This window comes from Myodes glareolus, chromosome 6, assembly GCF_982192425.1.
Source record: "Myodes glareolus chromosome 6, mMyoGla1.1, whole genome shotgun sequence".
Lineage (NCBI taxonomy): Eukaryota > Metazoa > Chordata > Mammalia > Rodentia > Cricetidae > Myodes > Myodes glareolus.
Genome location: NC_142031.1, coordinates 18843710 through 18850868, shown reverse-complemented (window position 1 = coordinate 18850868; position 7159 = coordinate 18843710). Strand labels below are relative to the sequence as shown.

The window sequence follows — 7159 nt, the reverse complement described above, 5'->3', positions numbered from 1 at the left end:
AGCCTCTGCCTTCTGGCATCCCAGCCTTTCCAGCACTCTGCAGAGTTGTGGCCCATTTAGGGGTGGGAGATCCCTTTCCTCTCTGGCAGGGTCGACCCTGCCGCCAGGCCCATCCCTCCCCTCCCTTCCCATCTCCTTCCCCTGGCAGCTTTTGAACTGCAGCTGGGCCCCAGGCCAAAACAGGACAATGTCTGGGCAGGGTGGACACTGTTCTTCAAGGTCTTTTTTGTCTTCATCTTTCCTTGCCGTGGACTCTGGACCTCACCATCCTTCTGGGGCTTTTCCTGAAGCACAAAACTCAACTATCTGCTATAGAGAGAGAAGTTGGGAGCCACAGGACGCAAGGGCAACCCGAGCTTGAACTGTTTCATTTCTATTTTGTTTGCAGTGCTGGACATCAAACCCCAGGGCCGCATCACCTCTATGCAACATCTCCACCCCCAGCCCCCAGGCCCAGTGATTCCCCAGTGATTCTATATTAAATCCTGCAGGCCAGGGCCTGGCTGTCTATACTTTGTAATCTCAGCACTCAGGAGGCCAAGGCAGGAGGATCAGCCATCACAAGTTATAGGTTAAGCTGGTCTACCCATGAGTTCTAGGCCAGCCAGAGGTACAAAGACCTGACTCAAAAGAACAATAGCAAAAATTAAAAACCCAGATCTTGTCTCTAAGTGGTGATGTCCCAAAAGTACTTAGGATGACTGGGGTAGAACTGAACTTAGTTGTCATTATTTTATTTTATTTTTTTATGTGTGTGGACTCACTTCAGCAGTACATGTACTGAAGTTGGAGCAATACAGGGAAGATTAGCATGGCCTCTGAGCAAGACCTGAGAATTAGTGAGGCATGCTGTATTAAAAATTCTTGCAGCAGCCAGGTGGTGGTGGTGGTGGAGTAGGCCTTTAATCCCAGCACTTGGGAGGCAGAGGCAGGTGGATCTCTGTGAGTTTGAGGCCAGCATGGTCTATAGAGTGAGTTCCAGGACAGCCAGGGCTACCCAGAAACCCTGTCTTGAAAAATAAAGCAAAACAATCAATGTGTGTGCGTATATGTGATGTATGTAAGGTTACACATGTCACAGCACCAGTGTGGAGGTCAGAGGGCAACTTTGTAGGACTGATTGTTTCATTCTGTCTCCGCATGGATTGTACTCAGATTGAACTGAGAGTGAACTCAGTTCATCAGGTTTGCTCTTCATCCATTGAGGCATTTCACTACACTGACTTGTGAAGATCTCCCTGCCTCTGCCTCCTGAGTGATGAAATTGTTAGGTCTATATAGCACCAGGTTCGGGCCTACAGGATTTAATGTTATCTGTACCAGGAGTTATAAGGGGCACCGATGAGTTCAAAGTCTTCTTAGGCTACACAGTTAGACTGTTTCAAAAACACCCACAGCTTCTCCTCAATAGAGAATCTCACACAGTGTAGGTGCTCAGAAAATACCCACCTCTGACTTACCTCATGCCAGGGGCAAAGCTAGGCCTGGGGCAGCCATGGTCACTGATCATTTGGTGAAATTTCAGTAGGTGTGACTTGGAAGATGGAGAAGGCATCCAAGTTGACTCTAATTTAGCAGTAGTCACTACGTAGCGAGGGTCAGAGGAAGTGTCACACTGGGAGGGCAGCTGGAACGGTAGTAGAGTGTGCTTAGCTTGTGCAAGACTCGTGTGTTCTGTCCCTAGCACTTAAACAAGCCTTACTACTTCTCACCCTACCTAATGGGCCCAATTAGCTTTTTTCTACCTGGTGTAATACAACCTTCTCAGGGGCTGGTGAAATGGCTTCATCAAGTGAAGTCACTTTTCCCAATACCCGAGGACCTGAGTTTGATCCTCTGGAGTCACACAGTGGAGGAAGAAAAGCAACTTTTGTAAACTGTCCTCTGGCCACCACGCATTCACACTAATGTGCGTGCGCGCGCACACACGCACACGCACACACACATACACACAGATATATGAATAAATGCAATGACAATCATTTCTGAGAGGTCCTTGGAAAGGGTAGAGGAAAATATGCAGAAGGTTAGAAGCTTTGGAGACAGGATGAAAATCTTGGCTTTCCCACTGAATGGCTGTGTGACCTGGTAGAAATCGCCTCTCTGAGCCCCTTATGCGTCCACAAAATGGGTCAGTGAAGCTAGGTATGGGGAGCACATTTGTAACCTCAGTACCCGGGAGGCTGAAGTAAGAGGATTTCAAGTTTGAGGACAGCACAGGCTACAAGGTGGAGACTCTGTCTCAGAAGAGTCAATGAGAAAATGCAGGGCCAGGTCCGGGCTGAGAGTGGAGAGCACAGCACTCTCAGGCCCCAGGTTCCATCCCCAGCACTGTAAAAACCAAGCCAAATCAAACAAAACCAAACCAACAATGATTAGGTAAACAGTGCTTGTCAAACAGGACTCAACAATGATGAAGGCAGCAGGCAGTGGCAGCTCCAAGTATTTCTGAAGTGTAGAGGAGCCCATCTCAAAACCCCCTAAAATGTCCACCTTTAGAAGGACTTAGGTCTCTTCTATTGCCTTTCTCAGTGTTGCCCACATTTCTGGGAACTACCTCTGGAGGAAGCACTAACTTCAAGGGACACCTTGGATCCCACGCAACACATCCTATCGCATAAAAGCAAGTACTTCCCATCTTTCTTCTGTCCTCTATGGTCTTCTCGGCTGCCAGGTGGGTAAATAGTATTTTCTCCCCATTTTTATAGAGCTGGTAAGCGAGAAGGAGTGAGGGTGGATAGCCTAGGCAATGCCAGGATATGCCTTCCTCGTGCCCTCTGGATGTGGGGTTGTACTTTGGGGTTCAGATTTGCTGAGAGGAGCAGGCATAGGCTCTCAGTGTATGGCTGGGAAATGCTCAGCCCATCTTTATGGCCACTTTCTGAACAAATAGGTAGATATCAGAAAATGCATGGACTGGCAAGATGGTTACCCTGCAAGCCCGAATGCCTGAGTTTGGTCCCGGTACCCAAAGTAGAAGGAAAGAACCGGATACCCCCACCCCCAGCTGTGTTCTGATGTCCTCGAATCGAATATGTTGGTGGCATGTACACACCATGGCACATGCCCACACTTACATATACATACATCACTTACACACATTTAAAAAAAAATACAACTTCTGGGAACTTTAACCAACATAGAATACTTAATGCTTATGAGAACTAGGGCCAGAGAGGTCAGGGAGTTAGGGGAGCAGAAGGGTTGGATCTTGGCCACAGGTCAGTCACAGACGTTCGACATAACCTTGGACAAGGTTCTAAGGTCCCTGGATCCTCGTGTCTACACATGGAGAAAAGATAGCGAGCTAGCTTGACAGAAGCCCAGTTTAAGCAAGACATCTGCAATCCTCATCATCGCGACATTGACTTTGAAATTCACAGCCGAGAGACCCCCTTGCCACCACGTCTTAAATTTCTAAAGACAAAATAGTAATAGCTTACAGTTCTGCCAGCTCCTCAAAAAAAAAAAATCAGAGAGCACAACATTGATTTTTTTTTTCTTTTTATAATTTTGGCAGAGGAAGATGCAGTTCCTGGAAATGCTTACAAAACGATTCCTGACACTAGGAGGAGAGAGTTAAAAAAGGGGAAAAAGTAACAAGAAAATTTATCTGCATACAGATAGAAAGGAGGAAGGTGGAAAGAAAAGGCATAAACAAAAGAACTAAAAGAGAAAGGGGGGTCTTTAAAAGGCCTCAATTCAGGGGACGTTATCAAGGTCTCAGAATCTGCGATTCACAAGCTGCTCGCCGGCTGGGGTGGCGCAGGCCCCGCCCCTATCTCGGGTGTCGGGCGTTCATTGGTGGAAGAGGCAGTCGCCGGCCGGTGACTGCCCGAGGAAAGGTTGCCTGGGACACGCATCCCTGTGTGAACGCATGACGTCCCACCCTGGCGCCAGGCTGTCTGGGGCTGAGTCTTAGATCAACACAGCTGTGGGACCCGGACCCACAGCTGGGCAAAGGAGCGGATTCCTCAACAAAAAATAGGATTGTGGGAAAAGTTCTGAAACAAAAACAGCGCAGACAAAAGCCTTAATGACATCCTTTCATAAAAATAAAAAATGCAAGAGGGGGGAAAAAGCTGGTAAAAGGAGCAGAACTGGGAACAGAAAGTTCAGAGGCGTTTGGAGTAAGAGGCTGAGGCCCCGCCACCGCTAAACAAGTTGCAGAAGGCCAGGGCGAGCCGGCCAGTCTGCTATGCGGGAAAGAGAGGAGTCTTTGGGGTTTAAACTCTATTCAATGTTCCCAACCTAATCGAAAACCACTCCTTTGACACTTAGACCCTTAGGGTCACAAAAGATCCTTAAAGGTCTTTTACCCCCTCCCTATCCTCGCCTCCCCCAAGTAAGGTCCAGGAAGGATTTGTTTCCAAAGGTAAATTCTTGTCATGGAAAGGAGATAACCCCACTGCACCCTCCTGCCCTATCCCACACAGCCTATGGCCATTTCAGCCTGGAAGCATCAAGAGGAAATAATAAACACTTTGAAGGTATTTTGCAAACCTTAAACCCAGTAAACCCTCTATCCAAGCCAGAGACAACAGAGGTACTGAAGGACCTGAGACCCTGGGTGGGCTAAGCACTAAGCTCTTCCCGTAACACAACTTGGCCCCATGCAGAACTAATGCTGGTGGAGGAAGCATGTCCGGTTCTTCTCTTTTTTTGAGACAGGGTCTCACTATTTAGTCCCTGGCTATCTTGAAACGCACTATGTAGACCAGGCTGGCCTTGGACTAACAGAGCTGTGCCTGCTTCTGCCTCCTGAGTGCTGAGATTAAAAGCCTTTTTATTTTTTTTAAAAAATAAATGAGTCAGAGCTGGGTATAAGGGCACACCCCTTTAATCCCAGCACTAGCATTTGAGGCCAGCCTGATCTACAGAATCTACAGAGTGAGTTCCAGGGCAGCTAGGGGCTACACAGAGAGACCCTGACTCAAAAAAAAAAAAAAAGGAAAAATAAACAAATGCATACATACAAACAAACACACGAGATCATCCTCATGAGCTCCACAAGCAAGAAAAGTGAGGCACCAAGAATAATTTGTTCCAAGTTCACACTGTGAAAGCATTTGAACATAGGTCTGCCAGGCAATGAAGGCCATGATTTTTCCAGAAGCTCCTGGAATGAGTATTTTGCACAAACATACAGAAGTCTTCACAACAGCCAAAGAAAGGGTCTTCTGTTTAGTTATTCGGGAGTCCTCAGCTACGGAGATTTTCCTTCCCCCTGACCAATAGCTGGCATGTAACTTCTTCAGCGTAAGCGTATAGAGATTGATTTGTGTTTTTACAGGTTAGATTCCCTTTTTCTGAAACTGAAAGAGCTGTCCTTGAGAACTTTCATATTCCCAGGAGAAAACTTCCCAAGGGCCCTGTGGAGTGATGGAAAAGAACGAGGCTTCACCTGTGACATGACACTGGACATGCTTCACACGCCTCTCCCAGCCCCTTGCCACCCCACATGCTCTCTCTGTCCAGCTGTCACACAAGCATAGATTTCTTGAGTCAGAAAGTGTAACAATCCCTTAGTGCCATCTCTCTCTCTCTTCTCTCTCTCTCTCTCTCTCTCTCTCTCTCTCTCTCTCAGAAGGCAATCAAAGCCAGGGTCGCTGGTTTTGCTCAAGATTCTATGAAGATGACCCACAGTTAGCAGAGATGGCTGAATGAAGGAACCCAGGGCTCTGGCTTCCTAGTGGCCTTCCCACTGTTGGAACTGTCCCAGCTCAGAGGTCCCATTGTCCTGTTGATCAGTGCCACACACTACTGAACACTTAATTGTTTCCTGTGTTAATCTCGTCCCGGACATTGTGAGGTTCTTGAGAGCAGGGGCCTCTGTTTCATGTGAAGCAACTCCATAAATATTCACTAGGCTGACTAAGACAGCAATCTTGGCTGGGAGAACCTCACCTGGCCTTTTCCAAGATGGAAACCAGAGTCTTGGAACTACAGGGTTTTCAGAGTCTGGGAAGTGGAGAGAAGACAGCCTAAGAATACAGAGTGCACTGTCCTTTTGCAATGGGGGGGGGGGTGCAATGTGTCCTCTTGCCTGCCTGCTGGCTCTTCCTGATCTCTCAGGCGGTGATGGAGCTACTTCAGCAGGACCAGGGATAATCACGTCCAGGTGGCTGCCCTTCCACAGCAGAAGGGGACAGACAAGGGAGCGAGTGCTGAAATTGCTATTGTTTTCTGCACCGAATGTGGAAAGTGTGAGGAGGAAGGGAGGCTGTGCAAAGTGAGGAAGCAAGAGTTAGAAGGGATTTGCTGACCCATTGCTGTATGTGCGTGGAGGGGACCTTCTAAAAGGGTGCGTGCAGAAATGATTCCTTCTAATCCTCCCTATCTGAAACCTTGTCCAAACTTCTAATCAAACTCACTGCCAAAGAACAACTGGGCACATATCTAGTTCCTTAAGGAGCTCATAGGACAATGGTCCCTGTTTTTTCTTTCTCCCTGGAAAACGCTTGGATCTAGACTATTTTCTTCTCTCTCTCTTTTACCCCCCCTTCCCCCTGTTGCTCAAATAAATAGTGTTCTTTGCTTAGGCCTCCTCTCCCCTCCTCCTTCTGTAATCTCAGCGCCTAGCCCAAATCTGTTTTCTTCATTGTAACCTCAGCTTCACCGCAATTAATTTTTTTCCCCTCTGGTCACAAGATAATTCCCGACGCCAGTGAGTCTGGAGGTCAGACGAGCAGCAAATTGGGGAACAAGGCGGCACTAATTCCTTACAAGTTTCCCTTGAAAATGAGAGAGAGAGAGAGAGAGAGAGAGAGATTGTCCTTTAGGGGTTCATGACGACCTCGGAGCTGTTGGTTCGAACCAGTGTTGTGCAGAGGGCAGGGGAGCTCAAAGATCTTGTGCGCCGCCAGAAAAGGCAAATCTTAAAGTTAATGGTTTTAAGTGATTTTTTTTTTCTTCAAATCTCTGCTGGCTCAAGAGGCCCGCCTCTCCTCAGTATCAGCGCTTCCTCATTCTTCGCGTCCGCGGCTCAGCGGTCCTCGGCGTCAGACCAGCCCTAGGAAGCCTGTTAGCAATTTAAACTCGCTGTGAACGCCCAGGGCCGGAGAGGCGGTGCTTAGGGCGGGCGGGGGCGGAGCCTGGACGGGCTCTTTTGAATAAAGGGGCGTAGCTTAGAGTCGATTCTATAAGAGCCGACTGCGGC

At 48.0% G+C, this 7159-nt stretch overlaps 1 non-coding gene across 1 annotated transcript; it reads left to right on the top strand.

Annotated features, from left to right (window-relative positions):
* The first annotated feature begins 756 nt into the window (after positions 1–756).
* LOC125406383 (U6 spliceosomal RNA) lies at positions 757–859 on the top strand. The gene has a single exon (XR_007233884.3). It is a non-coding gene; the product is annotated as a U6 spliceosomal RNA (small nuclear RNA).
* Positions 860–7159: the final 6300 nt, after the last annotated feature.